This window comes from Nerophis ophidion, linkage group LG19, assembly GCF_033978795.1.
Source record: "Nerophis ophidion isolate RoL-2023_Sa linkage group LG19, RoL_Noph_v1.0, whole genome shotgun sequence".
Taxonomy (NCBI): Eukaryota; Metazoa; Chordata; class Actinopteri; order Syngnathiformes; family Syngnathidae; genus Nerophis; species Nerophis ophidion.
The window spans coordinates 17,407,405-17,433,894 of NC_084629.1; the positions used below are offsets into that span (position 1 = coordinate 17,407,405).

A 26,490-nucleotide genomic window follows, 5' to 3' on the forward strand; every position below is an offset into this window, starting at 1 on the left:
GGTGGACCGCTCGCCTGTGCATCGGTTGGGGACATCTCTGCACTGCTGACCCATCTACGCTCGGGATGGTCTCCTGCTGGCCCCACTATGGACTGGACTCTTACTATTATGTTAGATCCACTATGGACTGGACTTTCATAATATCATGCTAGACCCCCTTGACGTCCATTGCCCCTAGGGGAGACCGGTTTCTCATAGTCATGCACATTGACATCCCACTGGGTTGTGAGTTTTTCCTTGCCCTTATGTGGGATCTGAACCTAGGATGTCGTTGTGGCTTGTGCAGCCCTTTGAGACACTTGTGATTTAGGGCTATATAAACAAATGTTGAGTGATTGATTGATTGATTGATTGATTGATTGATTGATTGATTGATTGATTGATTGTGAGGCCAGGTACAATTAATGCATACAATCTGGCAGGATTATTTCGGGGAAAATGCGGAATACTAGCAATAGGATTGAACACCCCATCAAGCACGGAGCAAATTTAAGGGTGGAGAACTGAACTGTGTTTAAAAAGCCGGCTTCTACAAAACCAGCATCGTCATCTCAACAGGACACTGCTCGACCGTCGATAACTTCAGGTGATATAAAAATGGTTATTACGTTAACAGTGCTCATCCTTTGTGTGTTAAAACATGTATTGTCAAGTAAATCGTTCTGGGCATGTCGTAGGCATGTAAGCTAAGGCTAGCTTAGCTTGCTCGCTAATCACATGGACAAAATAATACTTTTTTTTTTTACAGTTATTTAATAAATATTTGAGCACTTTCAAAATGTATTTGTGTAGAAATCTTGAATGGGTAGGAGTGGTGACAATTACGCAGCCTATTGTATTAATTTCTCATGATTAATATTGAATGAAGTACTCAGTCAATATCGTTTTAAGAGTACTGGTATTGGTACTGGTATTGAACATTTTGAAACGATACCCAACCCTATAAGTGACCACACATTTTGTCTTTGAATCCGCTGAGCGATGGCACAACTGTGAAGTACGACACCTGACAGAAGCCGGGGTGTCTCGATCCTATATTGATATTGGCACAAAAACAAACAAAAAAATATATATATATATATATTGGATTATATTGGCCTGCATCTAAACTCTCCCATACAAGTAGTCCTGCAGCTGGACAGCCAGTCAACAAAAAATGTCCTCCAATAAGCTGAACAGTGTGTTCTTTTCTTGTATTTTAGTCAAGTCATTGACAAAAAAAAGTAATAAGAGTAAGCAAGAGGCCACTGAGAGCCCACAGCTTTGCAACTTAAAGGTAAGAAAATGGAAATGCTGATTATCGGTCCTGCTAGACACCGACACCTATTCATTAATACCACCTTAAGATTTGACAACCAAACATTTACACAGGGTGACTCGGTAAAGAATCTGGGTATTATCTTCGACCCAACTCTCTCGTTTGAGTCACACATTAAGAGTGTTACTAAAACGGCCTTCTTTCATCTCCGTAATACCGCTAAAATGTGTTCCATTTAGTCCACCAATGACACTGAGATCATTATTTATGCGTTCGTTATGTCTTGTCTCGATTACTGTAACGTATTATTTTCGGGTCTCCCAACGTCTAGCAATAAAAGATTACAGTTGGTACAAAATGCGGCTGCTAGACTTTTGACAAGAACAGGAAAGTTTGATCACATTACGCCTGTACTGGCTCACCTGCACTGGCTTCCTGTGCAATTAAGATGTGACTTTAAAGTTTTACTACTTACGTATAAAATACTACACGGTCTAGCTCCATCCTATCTTGCTGATTGTATTGTACCATATGTCCCGGCAAGAAATCTGCATTCAAAGAACAACGTCTTATTAGTGATTACCAGAGCCCCAAAAAAGTCTGCGGGCTATAGAGCGTTTTCTATTCGGGCTCCAGTACTCTGGAATGTCCTCCCAGTAACAGTTAGAGATGCTACCTCAGTAGAAGCATTTAAGTCCCATCTTAAAACTCATTTGTATATGTTCGCCTTTAAATAGACCCCCCTTTTAGACCAGTTGATCTGCCATCTCTTTTCTGCTCTGCCCCCCTCTCCTGCATGGAGAGGTTATTAGGTGACCACAGTTGAGGCGGTAGCTGTCCAAATTTGGGACTCGGGGTGGACCACTCATTTGTACATCAGTTGGGAACGTCTCTGCGCTGCTGACCTGTGTCCACTCCAGATGATCTCCTGCTGGCACCACTATTAACTGAACGTTTAAAGGTCAAATCAACGTCACAACCTGACATTGAATAAACGTGGTCAAAAAGCATGTTGTTTTAACGTTAAATTTGTGTTGTAGAATTTGGAAATTAACGCATTTTAATGGTCAAATCAACGTCACAACCTGACATTGAATAAACACATTTGTGTTGTAGAATATTGGTTGGGAATTAACCAAATTTCAATGGCCAAATCTACAGCACAACCTGACATTGAATAAATGTCGTCAAAAAGCATGTTTTAACGTTAAATTTGTGTTGTAGAATTTGGAAATGACTAAAATTTAATGGTCCAATGAACGTCACAACCTGACATTGAATAAACATCGTCAAAAAGCATGTGGTTTTAACGTTATATTTGTGTTGTAGAATTTGGAAATGACCAAATTTTAATGGTCGAATCAACGTCAATACCTGACTTTGAATAAACACATTCGTGTTGTAGAATATTGGTTGGGAAATTACAACATTTTAAAGGTTAAGTTAACGTCACAACCTGACATTGAATCAACGTTGTCAAAAAGCATGTTGATTAAAAGTTACATTTGTGTTGTAGAATTTGAAATTACCAAATTTTAATGGTCAAATCAACGTCACAAACTGACATTGAATAAACGCATTTTTGTTTTAGAATATTGGTTGGGAAATCCCAACATTTCAAAGGTCAAATTAATGTCACAACCTGACATTGAATAAATGTCGTCAAAAAGCATGTTGTTTTAACGTTAAATTTGTGTTGTACAATTTGGAAATGACCAAATTTCAAAGGTCCAATCAACGTCACAACCTGACATTGGATAAACGTGGTCAAAAAGCATGTGGTTTTTACGTTATATTTGTATTGTAGAATTTGGAAATGACCAAATTTTAATGGTCAAATCAAAGTCAAAACCTGACATTGAATAGACACATTTTTGTTGTAGAATATTGGTTGGGAAATCCCAACATTTCAAAGGTCAAATTCATGTCAGAACCTGACATTGAATAAACGTTGTCAAAAAGCATAATTAAAAGTTACATTTGTGTTGTAGTATTTGGAAATGACCAAATTTCAAAGGTCAAATCAACATCATAACCTGACTTTGAATAAACATCGTCAAAAAGCATTTTGTTTTAACGTTAAATTTGTGTTGTTGAATTTGGAAATTACCAAATTTTAATGGTCAAATCAACATCACAATTTGACATTAAATAAACACATTTGTGTTGTAGAATATTGATTGGGAAATTACACAATTTTAAAGGTCAAATTAACGTCACAACTTGACATTGAATAAACGTCGTCAAAAAGCATGTGGTTTTTCGTTAAATTTGTGTTGTAGAATTTGGAAATTACCAAATTTTAATGGTCGAATCAACATCACAATTTGACATTGAATAAACCCATTTGTGTTGTAGAATATTGGTTGGGAAATTACAACATTTTAAAGGTCAAATCAATGTCACAACTTGACATTGAATATACATTGTCAAAAAGCATGTTGTTTTCACATTAAATTTTTGTTGTAGAATTTGGAAATTACCAAATTTTAATGGTCAAATCAACATCACAATTTGACAATAAATAAACACATTTGTGTTGTAGAATATTGGTTGGGAAATTACACCATATTAAAGGTCAAATTAACGTCACAACCTGACATTGAATAAACGTCGTCAAAAAGCATGTGGTTTTTACGTTAAATTTGTGTTGTAGAATTTGGAAATTACCAAATTTTAATGGTCAAATCAACATCACAATTTGACATTGAATAATCCCATTTGTGTTGTAGAATATTGATTGGGAAATTACACAATTTTAAAGGTCAAATTAACGTCACAACTTGACATTGAATAAACGTCGTCAAAAAGCATGTGGTTTTTCGTTAAATTTGTGTTGTAGAATTTGGAAATTACCAAATTTTAATGGTCGAATCAACATCACAATTTGACATTGAATAAACCCATTTGTGTTGTAGAATATTGGTTGGGAAATTACAACATTTTAAAGGTCAAATCAATGTCACAACTTGACATTGAATAAACATTGTCAAAAAGCATGTTGTTTTCACATAAAATTTTTGTTGTAGAATTTGGAAATTACCAAATTTTAATGGTCAAATCAACATCACAATTTGACATTGAATAATCCCATTTGTGTTGTAGAATATTGGTTGGGAAATTACAACATTTTAAAGGTCGAATCAATGTCAAAACTTGACATTGAATAAACATTGTCAAAAAGCATGTTGTTTTCACATTAAATTTGTGTTGTAGAATTTGGAAATTACCAAATTGCAATGGTCAAATCAACGTCACAACCTGACATTGAATAAACACATTTGTGTTGTAGAATATTGGTTAGGAAATAACCAAATTTCAATGGTCAAATCAACAGCACAATATGACATTGAATAAATGTCGTCAAAAAGCATGTTGTTTAAACGTTAAATTTGTGTTGTAAAATTTAGAAATGACCAAATTTTAAAGGTCAAATACTCGTCACAACCTGACATTGAATAAACGCATTTGTGTTGTAGAACATTGGTTGGGAAATTACAACATTTTAAAGGTCAAATCAACGTCACAACCTGACATTGAATAAACATTGTCAAAAAGCATGTGGTTTTAGCGGTAAATTTCCATCCATCTATCCATTTTTTACCTCTTATTCCCTTTGGGGTCGCATTGAATAAACGTCCAAAAACATTTTGTTTTAACGTTAAATTTGTGTTGTAAAATTTGGAAATGACCAAATGTTAATGGTCAAATCATCGTCACAACCTGACATTTAATAAACGTTATATTTGTGTTGTAGAATATTGGTTGGGAAAAGATCAAAATTCAATGGTCCAATCAATGTCAGAACCCAACATTGATTAAACGTCGTCAAATAGCATGTTGTTTCAACGTTAGGTTTGAGTTGCTCAACAAGTTCTCAACGTTGTTTTCATGTCTTGTGCCAGGAGGTTTTTTTCACATTTACTGTTGACTTTTTTGACATCACCTTTAGTAAAACTGTGTTAGGCTGATTTAGCGCTTACACTATTTTCATTTTGTGCGAGTGCAATACAAAGCTGTAAGTGAACGCAACATTTAAAGGCCTACTGAAACCCACTACTACCCACCACGCAGTCTGACAGTTTATACATCAATGATGAAATATTAACATTGCAACACATGCCAATACGGCCTTTTCAGTTTACTAAATTGCAATTGTAAATTTCCCGGGAGTTTCTTGTTGAAAACGTTGCGTCATGATGACGTGTTCGCGTGATGTCACGGACTGTCAGGAAATATTAGAGCTGCGCACACACACAGCTAAAAGTCGTCTGCTTTAACCGCATAATTACACAGTATTTTGGACATCTGTGTTGCTGCATCTTTTGCAATTTGTTCAATTAATAACGAAGAAGTCAAAGTAGAAAGATGGAGTTGGGAAGCTTTAGCCTTTAGCCACACAAACACACGGTGATTCCTTGTTTAAAATTCCCGGAGGTGAATCTTTACTATGGATCAGAGCGGTCAAGCGAACATGTATCCCGACCAAATGTCAACCAGCAGTTTTCGGTGAGAAAATTGTGGTAAAATGTCGCCACTTATCGGACATCAGCTGAGCTTGAGCCGTCCGTACAGCTGCCGTCGACTTCCTGGACACACCCCTCCCACTATCAGGTAATATTAAACTCACTAAAACACTAGCAACACAATAGAAAGATAAGGGATATCCCAGAACTATCCTAGTAAATGTGTCTAAAAACATCTGAATCTGTGCCAATGCAATCGCGTTTTCTTTTTTATAACTTTATTTATTTAATTTTTTTTTTTTGTAGTCCGTCGCTATCAATATCCTCAAACACGAATCTTTCATCCTCGCTCAAATTAATGAGGAAATTGTCGTTTTCCCGGTCCGAATAGCTGTTTTTGTTGGAGGCTCCCATTAAAAACAATGTGAGGATGTGAGGAGCCATCAACGGGTGAAGTCATCGTCCGCGACTTCCAGTAAAAGGCATGGCTTTTCTGTTAGCGACCAAAAGTTGCAAACTTTATCGTGGATGTTCTCTACTAAATCTTTTCAGCAAAAATATGGCAATATTGCGAAATGATCAAGTATGACACATAGAATGGACCTGCTATCCCCATTTAAATAAGAAAATCTCATTTCAGTAGGCGTTTAAATGTGTGTCTACTTCAATCACCGTTTTTATCAACTCGTTCAATGCAGTTCTGTTATATTGTCCTGTTTTCTGTTAGCTTTTGTGTAACTGTTGGAATTGACATTTTCTGAGTCATATTTTATTTGTTAAAATCTTACATTGTGGGGGAGCACAGCTTGTTGGAGGAAAGTGGGCGTGGCTTGAAGGGAGTGGACGCATGTTTGTGAAGTAATACGAATATATTACCTCCCTGCTTGACACTCAGCATCAAGGGTTGGAATTGGGAGTTAAATCCCTAAAAAAGATTCCCGGGCGCAGCCACTGCTGCCGCTCACTGCTCCTCTCACCTCCCAGGGGGTGATCACGGATGATGGGTCAAATGCAGAGAATAATTTTGCCACACCTAGTGTGTGTGTGACAATCATTGGTACTTTAACTTTAACTTATATTGCAAAGAAATTGTTCAATAACACATTTATTGTACAAAATGTTTTTTGAAGTGTGTGATGATTTAGTTGAATGTTTACCTCTTATGTCTTGGTTGCAAGATAAGTGTCACCTGGGACTGAGAGACACAGGAGTGGAATATATTGTCCCTTTCTCTCAGCGGTGACAGCTGGGATGTTTATGCCACGTTTTATTTTCGAAAAGAAAGCCACCTTCGAGTCAAGCACGAACCACCTCTTTGTCTTGCTTTTTACCGGCAAGTCATATTGCTTTTTGGACGCCGGCCCTCCTCTCCAATTGCTGGTCGGTGCATCTGAGCACTAATAGGTCAGTCGTTGCGCGCTGTCAATCGTTGTGGCGCGACGCTGTGTCACGTTTGCAAGAAACGGCGGCGCCACGGAGTCAATCAATGAGCTTGTGGGCGGTCTAACGGAAAACAGGCTTCGATTTGAGCGGCCATTTTCCGCTTGGTGCGAATGTTTGACTCGTGTCGATTTAATGTAATGTAAGATTATTTCTAAATGTTTAAAAAGTGCATGGGATCAAAACTTAAAGGCCTACTGAAACCCACTACTACCCACCACGCAGTCGGATAGTTTATATATCAATGATGAAATATTAACATTGCAACACATGCCAATACAACCTTTTTAGTTTACTCAATTGCAATTTTAAATTTCCCGGGAGTTTTGTCTTGAAAACATCGTGTAATGATGACGTATACGCAAGACGTCACAGGTTTTTAGGAAGTATGAGCGCTGCACACACACACAGCTAAAAGTCGTCTGCTTTAACGTCATAATTACACAGTATTTTGGAGATCTGTGTTGCTGAATCTTTTGCAATTTGTTCAAATAATAATGGAGAAGTCACAGTAGAAATATGGAGTTGGGAGGCTTTAGCCTTTAGCCACACAAACACACGGTGATTCCTTGTTTAAAATTCCTGGAGGTGAAACTTTCCTATGGATCAGAGCGCGGTCAAGCCAACATGGATCCCTACCAAATGTCAAACAGCAGTTTTTGGTGAGAAAATTGTGGTTAAAAATTCAGTTCTTACCGGAGAAAAGATGAGCTTGTGCCGTCCATAGCTGCCATCGACTCCCCTGAGACACTGCGCGTCAAGACTCCCGTGGAGACACCCTTAAGACTATCAGGTACTATTTAACTCACTAAAACACTAGCAACACAATATAAAGATAAGGGATTTCCCAGAATTATCCTAGTAAATGTCTCTAAAAACATTGGAATCCGTACCAATGCAATCGTGTTTTTTTTTTAACTTATTTATTTTTTTATAATTTTTTTTTTTTCTAGTCCGTCGCTATCAATATCTTCAAACGAGAATCTTTCATCCTCGCTCAAATTAATGGGGAGATTGTCGTTTTCTCGGTCCGAATAGCACTTTTTGTTGGAGGCTCCCATTAAAAACAATGTGAATATGAGAGGAGCCCCCACACGTGTGACGTCATCGTCTGCGATTTCCGGTAGAGGGAGGGCTTTTTTCTTAGCACCGAAAGTTGTAAACTTTATCGCGGTTGTTCTCTACTAAATCCTTTCAGCAAAAATATGGCAATATCGTGACACATAGAATGGACCTGCTATCCCCGTTTGAATAAGAAAATCTCATTTCAGTAGGCCTTTAAACATGATTTAAATACAAAATCAGCAACATTTTCAAAAAATCCTCAAAATCAATCAACTTGGTCTTCAATGTAATCATGAAGGCTAACTAGCATTTTTTCATTTTGTTTATTTTTACATTTGGTACGCAAAATGTTAACATAAATAGAGACAGTATTTTTCTGACTATGGAGTGCACCGGTAAATTACCTGCACATACTAAATGAGTTGAGTTGAGTTTGTGTTTATTTGGAACATGCATTCATACAACATGATGCATCACGATTTCCAGTTTCTCTATTTCAACATGTTCAAAAAGCAGTAGGAAGAAGCAGAGCTTATTTAATCCTACTACCTTTTTCCTTCACATAGCAGTTGCTAAAACTTTTTTTCACTTGCTGTTCTCAATTTATTCACAATTTACTCCATAAGTAATAATAATACAAGTAAATACATAAAGAATTAGTTAGTAAGATTTATTTCACTTGGTGGGATAAGTAAAATTATCTAGAAAATTAATGGATGAATTAAATAAATTTAGAATGTCTATCATGGTTCTTCTTCTTTGTGCTTTGTAAACACCTTCAGTTTGAAGAGTTTCTTGAAGTGGATCATATTAATACATTGTTTGATCTCTTTGCTTTATCCATTCCATTATTTAATTCCACATACAGATATACTGAAGGTCTTAAGTGTTGTACATGCGTAAAAATGGTTTAAGTTACATTTTTCTCTAAGATCATATTTCTTCTCTTTGGTTGTGAAGAATTGTTGTACATTGTTGGGTAGCAGGTTTATAGTTTGCTTTGTGCATAATTTTAGCTGCTTCCAAATTCACTATGTCGTGGAATTTCAGTGTTTTTGATTCAATAAATACAGAGTTTGTATGTTCTCAATATCCAACATTATGTATTATTCTAACTAATATTTTTTGTTACACAGTTAATGAAAGAAGTGTACGTGTACATTTTTAATTATTTCCCCATATTTCTGCACAACAACTCAGATTATGGTAACACTAGCGAGCAGTAAAGAATATGGAGTGATTTTTGGTCTAAGTGAGGGAAAAATTAAAAAAAAATCCACATATTAGCCAAGTTTTTACACAGAAAGGATATTTAAATATTTATTTATATATTTTGTTTGTTGGAAAAAAAAACATTCAGTTAATCTGCTCCCTGGTCATGGAATGACATCCAGAAAGATCTGAGGCTACCAGAATTGATCACTTTGGGAGAGTTTAAGTCCATTTTAAAAGATCGAGAAACCAGTTCTCTTGGGAAATGTACCTGCTTTTAAACTTAATTAGGGACTGATGTCCCAAAGGGACAGAGGAATGTAATTTGACCCCCTTAACATGCTTCAAAACCCACCAAATTGGACACACACATCAGGACTGGCAAAAATTGCGATCTAATCAAAAAACCAAACCCCAAACTCAAAATTGCGCTCTAGCGCCCTTTAGGAGGAAAACACAGACAAAACTGCCTCTAACTCCTGGTAGAAATGTCGTAGACACATGAAAAAAAACACCTCTATGTAGGTCTCACTTAGACCTATATTTCATACACTGACAACCCCCAGCAAAAATCAACAGGAAGTTTGCAATTCCCTCTTCAAAACAAAAGTTGTGTAAAAACAGTCAGTTTTTTTCTAACAGTATCTCCTCTGAGCGCGTTTGTCGTGTCGGCTTCAGCACAGGAGAGCGAATGAACCCTTCTGATTAAAAGTTGATGAAAGAGTTTTAATTACCGCTCCGGTTTGGATTTTATGAGCCTTCAAAGAATTACTGCTCAGCTGCTGGTGCACTGCTGCCGTCTCAAAGTGGCGGCACCCTGCTCAGAAAAAACTGCCTATAACTCCCAGTAGGAATGTCAGAGACTCCTGAAACAAAAACTCCAATCTAGGTCTCCTTTAGACCTATATTTCATACATTGACCACCCCCAGCTAAAATCAAGAGGAAGTTTGCAATTCCACCTTCAATACAAAAGATGGCTATAAATACTTGGTCCCGTCCATTTAATTATTACTTAATATGTTTTAATTATTTTTGACCTGTTGTGGTACGCTGTTGTTGTATTGTCTTGTTGTAATTATTATCATTGTCACTTTGTTTGTGCCGCCCTCTATGTCAGGTCGCTTTTGAAAAAGAGATTTTAATCTCAATGAGTCTTTACCTGGTTAAAAAAAGGAAATTGAATTGCTGACTTTACGCAACACTTCCCTCCAAGTTTCGCTCTGAGTTGTTAGTTAATTGCAAGAAATGATCATTAGTCCTGACAATAGCTAATTTATTTGCATTTAGTCTGGATTTATCAACATTTTATCGTATAAATATTCAGCATTTATGCTGATACAAAAGGGGGCAGAAATAAAACTATACTTCCGTCTGCTCCTTTTCATTCATGATTTATTTTATTATAATGGTGATTGTTTTTTTTTAATTATTTGACCTTTAATGAAGGGAAAAACAATTTAAATAGTTGCCAAGATAATATGAATCATAGTCAACATTTTTGGTGTGAATTTTCTCTCAGCCTTCCCAGTAAGGTTTATTCAGGTGTACTGGAGAGGAGGCTACGCCGGATAGTCGAACCTCAGATTCAGAAGGAACAGTGTGGTTTTCGTCCTCGTCGTGGAACTGTGGACCAGCTCTATACTCTCAGCAGGGTCCTCGAGGGTGCATGGGAGTTTGCCCAACCAGTCTACATGTGCTTTGTGGACTTGGAGAAGGCATTCGACCGTGTCCCTCGGGAAGTCCTGTGGGGAGTGCTCAGAGAGTATGGGGTATCGGACTGTCTTATTGTGGCGGTCCGCTCCCTGTATGATCAGTGTCAGAGCTTGGTCCGCATTGCTGGCAGTAAGTCGGACACGTTTCCAGTGAGGGTTGGACTCCGCCAAGGCTGTCTTTTGTCACAGATTCTGTTCATAACTTTTATGGACAGAATTTTTAGGCGCAGTCAAGGCGTCGAGGGGTTCCGGTTTGGTGACCGCGGGATTAAGTATCTGCTTTTTGCAGACGATGTGGTCCTGATGGCTTCATCTGGCCGGGATCTTCAGCTCTCACTAGATCGGTTCGCAGCCGAGTGTGAAGCGACTGGGATGAGAATCAGCACCTCCAAGTCCGAGCCCATGGTTCTCGCCCGGAAAAGGGTGGAGTACCATATCCGGGCTGGGGAGGAGATCTGCCCCAAGTGTATGAGTTCAAGTACCTAGGAGTCTTGTTCACAAGTGAGGGAAAATTGGATCGTGAGATCGACAGACGGATCAGTGCGGCGTCTTCAGTAATGCGGACGTTGCATCGATCCGTTGTGGTGAAGAAGGAGCTAGCTGGAAGGCAAAGCTCCTAATTTACCGGTCGATGTACTTTCCCACTCTCACCTATGGTCCTGAGCTTTGGGTCATGACCAAAAGGACAAGATCACGGGTACAAGCGGCCGAAATGAGTTTCCTCCGCCGGGTGGCGGGGCTCTCCCTTAGACATAGGGTGAGAAGCTCTGCCATCCGGGAGGAACTCAAAGTAAAGCCGCTGCTCCTCCACATCGAGAGGAGCCAGATGAGGTGGTTCGGGCATCTGGTCAGGATGCCACCCGAACGCATCCCTAGGGAGGTGTTTCAGGCACGTCCGACCGGTAGGAGGCCACGGGGAAGACCCAGCACACATTGGGAAGACTATGTCTCCCGGCTGGCATGGGAACACCTCGGGATTCCCCGAGAAGAGCTGGACGAAGTGGCTGGGGAGAGGGAAGTCAGGGCTTCCCGGCTTAGGCTGCTGCCCCCGCGACCCGACCTTGGATGAGCGGAAGAAGACTGATGGATGGATTTTCCCTAGGTCTGTAGATCTAGGTTAAAACTGTGGCTGCGGCCCTTTCTTCATCACCACCCTCCCGAGGTGGGAAGCGACAGACGTTACCTCCGAGGGCTCCCAATCTGCCGTGGGATCAGCAGGACGCTCCCCGAGCGTGTTCCCTCCCCCGTTCTCCACACCGCCGCCACCACCGGCTGTCTGCCCACGGCAGCAGAGCCGCTCATGCTCCCACGTCCACCTGCTCATTGATACACTTCATCACAGGATGGGCATCAAGTGTTCGGGGTAAAAAAAAGCCATGGAGCGACGGTGCCACCCAATTAAATCAGCACAAGGATGGGGCATTGGGCACTAAACTCAAACCAGGGAAAGCCTTAAACTTCACCATGACAACCGATCACTGGACACAGCATTAGGTACACCACAATCAGTCAGGAATTACAGTCGGTGTGGGCAGGACTTAGCAATTAATCATTTAGATATCACTGACTATTTGTGCAATGATTACAAAACGTTATGTATGAATGCAGTGTTGTTCACTTTGTGGACTAAAAAAAATGGTGTCATAGCTTTTTTCAATGACCTATTTCCCCTGACTAAAATAGAAAAAATATTCAAAACAAATGCAGGTTGACAAAAACAATGGCAAAATGAATTAGTCAATGAATAAAACCGACATAAAAATGTTGATAGAGATAAAATCCATTCTTACTTTATTTAGTTTTTAGGCGGGTGGGACAACTACTGTCTTTCTTAGTCACAGTGTTGTGATTTTTCACTGGGAAAACCAGATTATTGTTACACACCTCAATACTAGACGTCTTCTACACCGGGATGAAAGCAAAGAAAAGACGTATGCACGCATTTCACCTTTTCCGCGGTGACCTATTTTCCCCTGACTAAAATAGAGCAACTATTCAAAATAAATACAGGTTGAAAAAAACAATGGCAAAATTAATTAGTCAACGATTAAAACCGACATGAAAATGTTGATAGAGACAAAATCCAATCTTATTTGATTTAGTTTTTAGGCGGGTGGGACAACTACTGTCTTTCTAAGGCACAGTGTTGTGATGTTTCACTGGGAAAACCAGACTATTGTTACACACCTCAATACAAGACGTCTTCTACACCGGGAAGAAAGCAAAGAGAAGACGTATGGACGCATCTCACCTTTTCCGCGATAAACAACAAGACATTAAATAAACCCTTTGGCTAAGTTTTCTCTGGCAAAAATACAATATGTGCCGTGAGATAGAATCTGGTGTGCCGTGGGAGATTATGTAGTTTCACCTAATAGGGTTGACATTTTTTTTACAAACCAGTAATTATAATCCGCAAATGTGCCGTTGTTGAGTGTCTGTGCTGTCTAGAGCTCGACAGAATAACTGTGTAATACTCTCTCATGTCAGTAGGTAATTTCTGTGTAGATGTGGGAACATGGTTTGTCGTGGTCACAATATGCGGGAGGCAGCACATAGGTAAAAAGGTATCTAACACTTAAACCAAAAATAAATAAAAGACGAGTGCCGCCAAGTGTTGCTAAAAAAAAGCATTGAAGCTTAGGGATGGTTATGCAAAACAAAACTAAAACTGAACTGTCTGCAAATTAAACAAAAACAGAATGCTGGACGACAGCAAAGACTAACAGCGTGTGGAGCAGACGGCGACCACAAAGTACATCCATACATGACATGACAATCAACAATGTCCCCACAAAGAAGGATAGCGTCCGCACAACTTAAATAGTCTTGATTGCGAAAAAAATGTAGGTGTGGGGAATAGTGTTCAAAAAAGACATAAAACTGCTACAGGAAAATAACAACAAAACAGGAAAAGCCACCAAAATAGGAGCGTAAGACAAAAACTAAAACACTGCACACTGGAAAACACCAAAAAACTCAAAATAAGTCACGGCGTGATGTGACAGGTCGTGACAGTAGACCTACTTTGGGGCGGTATAGGTCGGTTGGTAAAGTGACCATGCCAGCAACACGAAGGTTCCAGGCTCGATACCATGCTTCAGAGGTGTCTCATGTGACACCTCTGATGAAGGCTGCAGAAGCAAGGTAGCCGAAACTTGTCAGGTACGTACAACACTTTACTTTACTAGCCTATATAAATGAACCATTTATAAATACACGTCAGTAGGCTAAATGAACCTCTTCAACACAAGACCCAGGACACGTTGGGAGGACTATGTCTCCCGGCGGGCCTGGTAAAGCCTCGGGATCCCTCGGGAAGAGCTGGACCAAGTGGCTGGGGAGAGGAAAGTCTGGGCTTCCCTGCTTAGGCTGCTGCCCCCGCAACACAACCTCGGATAAGCGGAAGAAGATGAATGGATGGATGGATGGAGAATATGATGAAGCCAATGTAGCACTTGGCTTCACTGTAACCACGTAGGGAGATGAGGAAAAGACCGGTGTGTTGTTTCCTTTAATGTTAAAAGGCTTACAATGTTATGCAGAGGTATAGTTATACACATTTTATAAACATTTATAATCATGGTGGTGGGGGTCGCAAAATATTTCCTTCTTCGTAAAGGGGGGCGTAACGGAACATATTTGAGAAGCACTGGCCGAAATGACGACATGAATACAAGACAGGTTAACGATTTGATCACTATTGCATATCATTAAAGATAACTATTGTACAGTAAAGGTATATATGAAGATCCATGTACGTGTATACATACAACAGGAATGGAACCCAATGGCGTCAAATAAAAGGTAAGGGAAGCACGGCGTTGAGCCTTTATCGTTAGGAAGCACTTTAAAACCCACAAATTAAAATCAAAGAAGATAAACATACACAAACACTTAAATAACACTAAAATGGCTCTTAAGAAGCCAGGATAATATTTATCTTTAATGACATTCTGCCAAGAAAAAGATAGTAGGTTCTATTTGTTTTTTGTTTTTTTGTTTTTTAACAAAACTTTAAAAGGTACTTTAATCATTTTCATTCATTTATTTTTAATTCCTTTCATGAAAATGCATATATACAAGCCACGTACAGTTGACACTTTCATAGTTTTTTTGTTTCTTATACATTTCCAATTCCATTAATGTGTGTATATATACCTTTTGAGCCCACTCAACAATACTGTGATAATAATGATATTTTTGGTCAGGAAAACTGTGTTATGAAATATTCATATCATTACTTGCTTTCTAAAGGAGATGTGTCCAACTGGGGTGTGATGGCCAGCTAATGCATTCCAACACTCTTTTCTCTTTTGTACACACAATGACAAACACACACGCAACTTGTGCAGCTGAGTGATGCATGGTGGTAGAGGGGTGGGGGTCAAAGGAGCATGAGCGCGGGGATGCTCGACTGGGAATCGATGTCATAATTAAGATGGCTTGTATGAAATATGTATGAAGCGTATTGAATTAGCATAATGCACACGCTGGTGCTGGTGGAAGGGACTGTCGTTGTTGTGCAATCATAAATAAGATAACACAGGAGTGGCCGAAATGTCAGCGCTACAAGAAAAGTCACCGGCGATGGCGGTTGTCTAAATATTCAGACATGAAGCGTTTAAGGCCTGCTGAAACCCACTACTACCGACCATGCAGTCTGATAGTTTATATATCAATGATGAAATATTAACATTGCAACACATGCCAATACGGCCTTTTTAGTTTACTAAATTGCAATTTTAAATTTCCTGCGATATATCCTGTTGAAAACGTCGCGGTATGATGCGTTTGACGTCACCGGTTGTAGCGGACATTTTTTTTCCAGCCCGATCCAAGCTATAAGTAGTCTGCTTTAATCGCATAATTACACAGTATTCTGGACATCTGTGTCGCTGAATCTTTTGCAATTTGTTCAATTAATAATGGAGAAGTCAAAGTAGAAAGATGGAGGTGGGAAGCGGTGTATTGCAGAGTGCAACACAAACACAGCCGGTTTTTCTTTGTTTAAAATTCCCGAAGGTTAAGCTTAACTATGGAACAGAGTGTTCAGCGAACATGTTTCCCGACCACATGTCAACGGGCAGGTTTCCGTGAGAAAATTGTAGTAATAAGTCGGCTCTTACCGTAGACATGAGCGGAGCTTCCGTCCTCCTGCAGGTGCGTGGCTTCCCTCTGAGACACTGGTGGTCACCACACCCGTGGCCACACCCCTCCGACTTTCAGGTACCACATAATCTTACTAAAACACTAGTAACACAATAAGCAGGTAAGGGATTTTTCAGAATTATCCTAGTAAATGTGTCTAATAACATCTGAATCGCTCCCACTGCCCTCGCCTTTTTTTTTTCCAGTCCTTCACTCTCACTATTTTCATCCACAAATCTTTCATCCTCGCTCAAATTAATGGGGAATTTGTCGCTTTCTCGGTCCAAATCGCTCTAGCTGCTGGTGGCCATGATTGTAAACAATGTGAGGATGTGAGGAGCTCTACAACCAGTGACATCACGCGCACATCGTATGCTACTTCCGGTACAGGCAAGGCTTTTTTATTAGCGACCAAAAGTTGCAAACTTTATTGTCGATATTCTCTACTAAATAATTTCAGCAAAAATATGGCAATATCGCGAAATGATCAAGTATGACACATAGAATGGACCTGCTCTCCGTTTAAATAAGAAAATCTCATTTCAGTAGGCGTTTATGAGTCCCGGGCCAGCATCTTCCACCATTAGAGTGGAACAAAGCAGCTGTTCTGTTTCAGCACCGGGGACAGCTCCACTGTGTGTTTCCCTCCACGCCCTGCCTGTGACAATATGGCCGCACAAACTCACCAAGAAAGTTCACCTCCCAACCTTTTGTGCGTCGACACTCGCTAACAAGTGGGAATGATGCTCGGGAATTGAATCACCATGAAACGAATTCAATGAAGTTGTTGGAGGAAAAAACAAACCTCAAATTTCAGAAATGACAACACCTCTTTAACCGATGACGAATGGTGAAAATTAGCTGGCGACGCATCGATTTCTTCCAACCAGCCTTTGTACAACTTATCTCTGCGCCTAATTAGAGCAATAATCACCATAAATGCTGCAATTATAGACAGAGCATTTATTTAGCTAAACTGCAAAGAGGATGTGGCGTTAATTGGAAGTAGAAGATAATTGGAAGGAGGCCGGTGTTTCCGGAAAGTGAAAACTCATGTTTAACAACGCCATTTTTAAATCTTCAAAGGTAATATCGGGTGTGTGAGTAATGTGGCTTTAATTAAGTGCATTGCACCACGCAGCAGCAGCCGAACCAATGTTGTAATTAACCAGCACAGTGGATTTGTGGTTAGAGTGTCCGCCATGAAACTGGGAGGTCGTGAGTTCAAACCCCGGCCGAGTCATACCAAAGACTATGAAATGATTCCCAAGCGCTGCACACACTGCTGCTCACTGCTCCCCTCACCTCCCAGGGGGGGTGAACATGGGAATGGGTCAAATGCAGAGGACACATTTCACAATCGTTGGGACTTTAGCTTTAACTTTAATTCGAATAGGTGCAAAACAGTATGGCAGGTTTAGCACGCATCAGAGGTGGATAAAGCAGCAGGATCACGGCCCCTGATGGAACAAAGCTACTCTACTGCCACCTGGTGAAGCAAAAAAATAAAAAAATAAACATCAGGAGGTTGCCTCCAGCCACAGCTGTTAATGCCAATATGTTTTGACCTGGCGCTAATCACAGACCACAGGAATTATTTGGTTTTGTAGACCACACACTTGGGTGACTTCAGGGATTTACAATATGCAAAAAAGGGGAAGATTCAAAAGTTTATACTTCTTCCCATTACCTTTTTGAGATATGTTTAATTTAATTTCATTTTATTTTATTAACTCTATTTTATTATTTTTTTTTGTAAAATAATAATGTTGCCATTGAGCACAAGACTCTGTTACTGGAGACATGTATGTATATTATGTTAAACATGTATGATGTGGAGCTGGTTATAACATACTCAAACAAACAGCACAGTGGTACCTCGACTTAAGAGTGTCTTGACTTAAGAGTGTTTTGAGATAAGAGCTTTCTCTCAAAACTGAAAATATTGCAGTTACAAGCATATTAGTTGTGGTTGTCTTGCTAGCATTAGCTTACAGCTCAAGGGTCGATATAACTTTGTTTTTCCAAGAACGGGTAGGAAGAGAGGGGCTATGAGGGCCAGTGTTGGTGGCATTGAATTAAAGAAAGAAATCATCAAAAACATGACAAAATGACGCCAGTTTTGCGACGCATTTCGAGCGTATCACTGCTAGTTTGCAGCATACAGAAGCAGAATGAGTCTATTTGGTAGCCACGAATGATGAAACATCCTCATTTTTTAATTTTGAGTCCCCCCTAATCAGAGCACAGCATTTTTGGTTGAAAACAAGAGATAAATAAGTAAAATAGAGCACTATGTCATCAGTTTGAGATTCATTAAATTGAATAAGAGTGCGAAATATTGCTCATTTGTGGTGGTCTTTCTTGAACTATTTGGAAAAAAAGATATACAAATAACTAAAAACGTGTTGAAACAAAAACAAGTGATTCAATTATAAATAAAGATTTGCACAGATAGAAGTAATCAGCAACTTAAAGTGCCCTCTTTGAGGATTGTAATAGAGATCCATCTGGATTCATGAACTTAATTCTAAACATTTCTTCACAAAAAAAGAAATCTTTACATCAATATTTATGGAACATGTCCACGAAAAAATCTAGCTGTCAACACTGAATATTGCATTGTTGCATTTCTCTTCACAGTTTATGAATTTACATTCATATTTTCTTGAAGTATTATTCAGTAAATACATTTATAAAGGTTCTTTGAATTGTTGCTATTTTTAGAATATTAAAAAAAAATCTCATGTACCCCTTGGCATTCCTTTAAGTACCCCCTGGGGTACGCATACCCCCATTTGAGAACTACTGATTCAAACGAAGGACTATCATGGATGAAAATATGAATAAGCTACTGATGGTGTGTTTGACAGAGAAAACGCTTGAAGGAGACCTTTGAAGTCCACTCTCCAAAGTAAATGCTGTACATCGAAAGGGAATAAGCGGTAGAAAATGGATGGATGGATGGACGTTATTACATGACTTCATTTAACTGCTGCAGATGTTTCTACTACATTACATCCTATTATTTTCTTTTTTCCCCCTTTTAAGAGCCATGTTACATGTAAAATTGTGCTGGTTTTTGGGCGAAGTACCAATTAAAAATGTTCAATTAATTTCAGTGGGAGACTGTTTGAGATAGGAGCGCCGTCACGGAAACTATCAAGCGCATATATTGAGATACTACTGTATTGCTGATATATCACCATGAGACAAACTTACATTTACCATATTATTGTCTATAAAGGAAATTTCCTACAGAAAAAGAGCAATATTACCGGAATTTCTTTGCCTCCTGTCTTATAGGATCGACATCATGGAAGGGAGGAGCAACAACATCAACCTGTAATGGTTGTTCTTCTCCCTGAGGGGGAATTCAATGTACGCAGTGTTTACATGTTCCCTTCACATTGGGTTACATATGGTGCATGTGCACACATAAATACAGTGTGAAGGGGTTGTGTACTCTGTGTTGCAGCAGGTTCACTCGAGGGCGCAGAGAACAATCATTCCCGCAAGAAAACCCTATCTCATTAGTCCAGGAGGGCTCGGATCTCCCACTTTTAATGACACCAGATTGTAGTCCAAAGCAACCGTTAACCATTATAAACATTCTCAAATTATTTCATCCATCCATTCATTTTCTATATAGTATTACTCCTCTCACCGTATGAAATATAACTTACTTCACCAATTATTATTACATCCATCCATCCATTTTCTACCGCTTATTCCCTTTCGGGGTCGCGGGGGGCGCTGGCGCCTATCCCAGCTACAATATAATAAATATTTTATTTTATTTCTTTCCTGAGGGAACTCTCCTGAAGGAATCAAAGTACTGTCTATCCATCTATCTATCTATCTATCTATCTATCTATCTATCTATCTATCTGTCTGTCTATCTATCTATCTATCTATCTATCTATCTATCTATCTATCTATCTATCTATCTATCTATCTATCTATCTATCTATCTATCTATCTATCTATCTATCTATCCATCCATCCATCCATCCATCCATCCATCCATCCATCCATCCATCCATCCATCCATCCATCCATCCATCCATCCATCCATCCATCCATCCATCCATCCATCCATCCATCCATCCATCCATCCATCCATCCATCTATCTATCTATCTATCTATCTATCTATCTATCTATCTATCTATCTATCTATCTATCATCCATCTATCTATCTATCTATCTATCTATCTATCTATCTATCTATCATTTACTAATTAATTGTTTTGTATTGCTATTACTTATGGCGTATATTGTGAATAAATTGGAAACAGTAAGTGAACAAAAAGTTTTAGCAAATTCTATGTACAGGAAACGGGGTAGGAATAAATAAGCTCTACTTTTTCCTACTCCTTTTCGAACATGTTTAATAGAGAAACTGGAAATTGAGATATATCATGTTGTACGCCAGTAGTTCTCAAATGGGGGTATGCGTACCCCTGGGGGTACTTGAAGGTATGCCAAGGGGTACGTGAGATTTTTTTTTAAATATTCTTAATATAGCAACAATTCAAAAATCCTTTATAAATGTATTTATTGAATGATACTTCAACAAAATATGATTGTATGTTCATAAACTGTGAAAAGAACTGCAACAATGCAATATTCAGTGTTGACGGATAGATTTTTTTGTGGACATGTTCCATAAATATTGATGTTAAAGATTTCTTTTTTGGTGAAGAAATGTTTAGAATTAAGTTCATGAATCCAGATGGATCTCTATTACAATCCCCAAAGAGGGCACTTTAGTTGATGATTAGTTTTATGTGTAGAAATCTTTATTTATAATTGAATCACTTACCTATTTTTCAACAAGTTTTTAGTTATTTTTATATATTGTTTTCCAAATAGTTCAAGAAAGACCACCACAAATGAGCATTATTTTGCACTGTTATACAATTTATCCATCCATCCATTTTCTACCGCTTATTCCCTTTTGGGGTTGCGGGGGGGCGCTGGCGCCTATCTCAGCTACAATCGGGCGGAAGGCGGGGTACACCCTGGACAAGTCGCCACCTCATCGCAGGGCCAACACAGATAGACAGACAACATTCACACTCACATTCACACACTAGGGCCAATTTAGTGTTGCCAATCAACCTATCCCCAGGTGCATGTCTTTGGAAGTGGGAGGAAGCCGGAGTACCCGGAAGGAACCCACACATTCACGGGGAGAACATGCAAACTCCACACAGAAAGATCCCGAGCCTGGATTTGAACCCAGGACTGCAGGAACTTCGTATTGTGAGGCAGACGCACTAACCCCTCTGCCACCGTGAAGCCTGTTATACAATTTAATGAATAAGAAACTGATGACATAGTGCTGTATTTTACTTATTTATCTCTATTTTTCAACCAAAAATTCTCTGCTCTGATTAGGGGGTACTTGAATTAAAAAAAATGTTCACAGGGGGTGCAAAACTGAAAAAATGTTGAGAACCACTGTTGTATGCAAGTCAAATAGACCATTTTTGGGACTTGAACAGTAGATTTTGAAAATATGAAGTGTGGGAGGGGGTGGGGGGTGGATACATTATCACATCTGCAGCCTCCTCTCAACATTTTGCCCTTAAAACACGCTTCGCTGCTCTCCAGGTGCTCATTTTGTTGATTTTCGCCAGTTTCATTTGGTAGAACCTGGACAATGTTCCTGTGTCGAGACACCAGCGCACGAGCTGGAGCTGCCCGTTAAGGCTGACTCTTGCCACCGATCGACAAGTTCCAGCTGCAATAACACTCCCCTTTCATAGCCATGGGGCGGTAACAAGCCAAATAACATGCATAACCCTAAAAAGATCTATGGAAAGTAGGGGTGTCCAAAAGGTGGCGCAAAGTCCATTTGAGTCTAGTGGCTTGTTGTTGTTTTTTTTTTGTAGAAATACAACTTTAAAACTACTAAAAATGTATAAAAAAAAACAAATATGAAAATGTATAATAGTCGGAAAAATAATTTGAAAAGGATGAAACATTGATATTAATGAGTAGGCGTGTGAATCTTTGGGTGACAATTCGATTTCATCTTTGTGGTTTGTGCAGCCTTTTGAGACACTTGTGATTTAGGGCTACATAAATACACTTTGATTGATTGATTGATTGATTGATTGATTGATTGATTGATTGATTCAGATTTAATGATTTATTCAGACAGATTCTCACAAGATATCATTTTGTACAATAATTATGATGACACTTTTTCAAAATAGTTTACAGGTTAGAAAATCTTCTAAATTCGTGGATATGTCCTGTATACACAATTAAAAAAATTGATTCTTATTAAAAAAAAACATGTTTTATTTTATTTTTGCAAAATGATGAATGAGAAGAATTTTTGTGCATCCCTATTGATGACAAATACTCAAATCTTTGTCTTCAAGCCTTTTACCAAATAATAAAGCAGATATAAAAATATATGGCGTTGACTTGTGGCCAGCACAAGGTGTTCCCCAACTCTTGCTTAAAGTCACCCAGGATAGGCTCCTGCTCAGCCGTGAACCTATGCAAGATTAGGAGTAAACGAAAACCTGACAAGTAAACACTTGTCATGCAAGACATCCACAAGTCTTGCAAGACTTGAAAGAGTAGAACTTTTAGTACGCAATGCTGAAACCCATAAATGAAAGCAACATTTAATAAACAATGTATATGTTGTTAAATAAACTGTTAAAAACGTTTTAAGTGCAAATGAAAATACAGATGCACCACTTTAGTCATATTTTTTGCGCTTCAGAACTTCTCAATTACTTTAACTCAAGACTTTTGTTTGTTTGACATCGTCATTACTGCCACAGGTGGCGGAAATGTGTATTACAAGTGAATACCCCTGTGGCCCATTTGGACCACAGCTGAGAAACAGATATTTTTTGGCGGCCCTCTATGGGGTGCTGGTTAAGAAACGCCGAGCTACAGTATATGTTGTTTTGTCCCCTCAGGGCCACCATACTTTCTGTTTGTAATCATGTAATGCAAACCACTAGTGTGCACATTAAACACTGCTGCGAGTTTCCAAAATTTTCCAGCAACGGGCTGAGTCAATTATTTGAAGCCCTGCAACCCACATGTGTCCCTTGTTGATCATTCAGAGCCACCATATGTTCTGCTTGCATTCAGAAAACGTACAGACTATAAAACTTGGAGTACTAAATGTGCAGTTGGTGTGAGTCATATCTGTGGCAAAGGCCCGCGGGTCTACCTTTTCAACCCTTCAGAGCCACCGTGTTTTCTGCACGTGTTCGGCAAATGCAGAAGTACTACTACTAGTACTGGTAGTACTACTACTACCAGCATGATTGTTGCTTGTATTGTAGCAATTACAACAATATTAATTTCACATATTTATGGACCTCAAGGGGTATTGTACTTTCCGTTCATGTAGTGAGCACCCTACGATAACAATTACGCAGAAGGTTTGTCCAGTATTAAAACCCTCACCCTTACCCGTGGGTCTCCCTTTTCTTAACCCCTCACGGCCACCATACTTTCTGCTCATACACGATATTGCCAAAAGTATTTAGCCACCTGCCTTGACTCACATATGAACTTGAAGTGCCATCCCATTCCTAACTCGTATGGTTCAATAGGATGTCTCTCCACCTTTTGCAGCTATTACAGCTTTAACTCTTCTGGGAAGGCTGTCCACAAGGTTCCGGAGTGCGTTTATTAGAATTTTCCACCATTCTTCCAAAAGTGCATTGGTGAGGTCACACACTGATGTTGATCGAGAAGGCCTGGCTCTCAGTCTCCGTTCTAATTCATCCCAAAGGTGTTCTATGGGGTTCAGGTCAGGACTCTGTGCAGGCCAGTCAAGTTCATCCACAACAGACTCCGTCATCCATGTTTTTATGGACTTTGCTTTGTGCACTGGTGCACAGTAATGTTAGAAGAGGAAGGGGGCCGCTCCAAACTGTTCCCACAAGGTTGGGAGCATGGAATTGTTCAAAATGTTTTAGTATCCTGGAGCATTGAAATTTCCTTTCACTGGAACTAAGGGGCCAAATCAGCCTCCTGAAAAACAACCCCACACCATAATTCTTCCCCCAACAAATTTCACACTCGGCACAATTCAGTCCGAAATGTATCGTTCTCCTGGCAACCTCCAAACTCAAACTCAACCATCAGATTGCCAAATGGGAAAGCGTTATTCGTCACTCCAGAGAACACATTTCCAGTACTCTAGAGTCCACTGGCAATATGTTTTACACCACCGCATCCGAAAGTTTGCGTTGGACTTGGTGATGTATGGCTTGGATACAGATGCTTCGCAATGGAAACCCATGCCATGAAGCTCCCTGCGTACTGTACGTGGGCTAATTGGAAATTCACATGAATTTTGGAGCTCTGTAGCAACTGACTGTGCAGAAAGTTGCCGACCTCTTTGCACTATGCGCTTCAGCATCCGCTGACCCATCTCCGTCAGTTTACGTGGCCTACCACTTGGTGGCTGAGTTGCTGTTGTTCCCAAGCTCTTCCATTTTCTTATAATAAATCCGACAGTTGAGTTTGGATTATTTAAGAACGAGGAAATTTTGCGACTGAATTTGTTGCACAGGTGGCATCCTATGACAGTTCCACGCTGGAAATTCTGGAGCTACCGAGAGCGGCCCATTCTTTCACAAATGTTTGTAGAAACAGTCTCCATGCCTAAGTGCTTGATTGTATGCACCTGTGGCCGGTGATGAGGACACCTGATTCTGATCATTTGGATGGGTGGCCAAATTCTTTTGGTAATGTAGTGTATTTCATAGCTACCGAAGTAGTAGCCCTGACCACATCCACATCCCTACTACTACCCCCTGAGAACCATGGACTTTCAGCAGTGGACGTTTGCTTTGGTCAATGTATTTTGTCATGTTCTGCAAAACAAAAATGTCCACTGCAGAGGACGCTTGTTCTAGGGAAGATATTTTACATTGGTACACTAAATCAAGTATTTGCTCCGGCTAACTAGTGGCCTTTTGGATCGCCGTACCGATGCTCACGTGCAGCAATGCAGACCTCTACCACCATGTCCTAAATGTGACACCTCAGTCTAGGTTTGTCCACCTATTTGGACACCATGCTTTCTGCTAAAATGATATTTGCAGCGTCACAACAATTGCACACACAAAATCCCTTCTCGCAGATCAACTGAATACAAGTGGACAGATTCCCCGAAGACCACCAGTGGGCATGCCGACTGCTGCATCATTCCTACAGAAGGCGTTCTGTCAGCCGCTCAGAAGCCAGCCAAGTAATGTACAGTAGTGAGGAAGCGCCAGGGTGCAAGTTTGGGGTCTAGCGGCTGAATCAATTAATTAACTCCACGCACACACACCCACACACACACACCCCAGAAATACTGCAGTTGTTTCAAAAAGGAGAAGGACACCATAGGATTATAGGGACCATTGGTAATTAAGAGTTTTATGGTCTTAAAGGAACAGCTGCCTATTCACCTCTATGGAAGTGTGTGTGTGTGTGTGTGTGTGTGTGTGTGTGTGTGTGTGTGTGTGTGTGTGTGTTGGTGTGTGTGTGTGTGTGTGTGTGTCTGCACTGCAGATGGCGTTCTCCGGCGCAACAAATAAGAGCCACATTCCAAAACACACACATCCATTTATCCATTTTCTACCGCTTGTACCTTTCGGGGGTCAGGAAAAAAAACAATAACTTGCAAATGGGCCAATCTCCATATTTAAATGAGCACCAGTCTCCAAACTTCTAAAGGAAGAAAAATGCAAAGGTCGTAAACTGGCCTACCTTCAACTAGATTCCTATTAAAAAAAAAAAAAAAAAATCAATGAGAAATGTTCCAGTCAGTCAGTCAGTGTCTTCCTCTTTGGACATGACAACTCCAAGTGATGGAATGATCCATTAGAAGGACGACGCGGATGAGGCGAGGTCATCCATTCCAACCTCCCCCCCCAAAAAGGCGCTTTTTAATCCAAACAGAAGAAAATACTTTTTTTTTTTTTTCTTGCTGATGTCACAGCAATCAAACATAAAAGCAAGAAGAAGGAGATATGGGGGTATGGTTCCCAATAGCCACCCTCCTTTGCCCCTTCACCTCCTCTTGGTGTTCTTCTTCCAAGGGACTTTTGGAGGCAAAGGATGCCCAGTGTCTAATCCTCTCGCAGGGCTTTTGCTGCTCGCTGCTACTCGTCCTGCCTGCCACGCTGCGGAGGGG

The 26,490-nt window shown here is 39.8% G+C and overlaps 1 protein-coding gene across 2 annotated transcripts in view; it reads right to left on the reverse strand.

Annotated features, from left to right (window-relative positions):
- il1rapl1a (interleukin 1 receptor accessory protein-like 1a) overlaps positions 1–26,490 on the reverse strand; it is a 650,628-nt gene extending 624,138 nt beyond the window's left edge. For both annotated transcript variants that reach the window (XM_061879367.1, XM_061879366.1), the window contains exon 1: positions 26,064–26,490. The gene's annotated coding sequence lies outside the window, so the exon portion shown is untranslated. The remainder of the gene's footprint in view (positions 1–26,063) is intronic.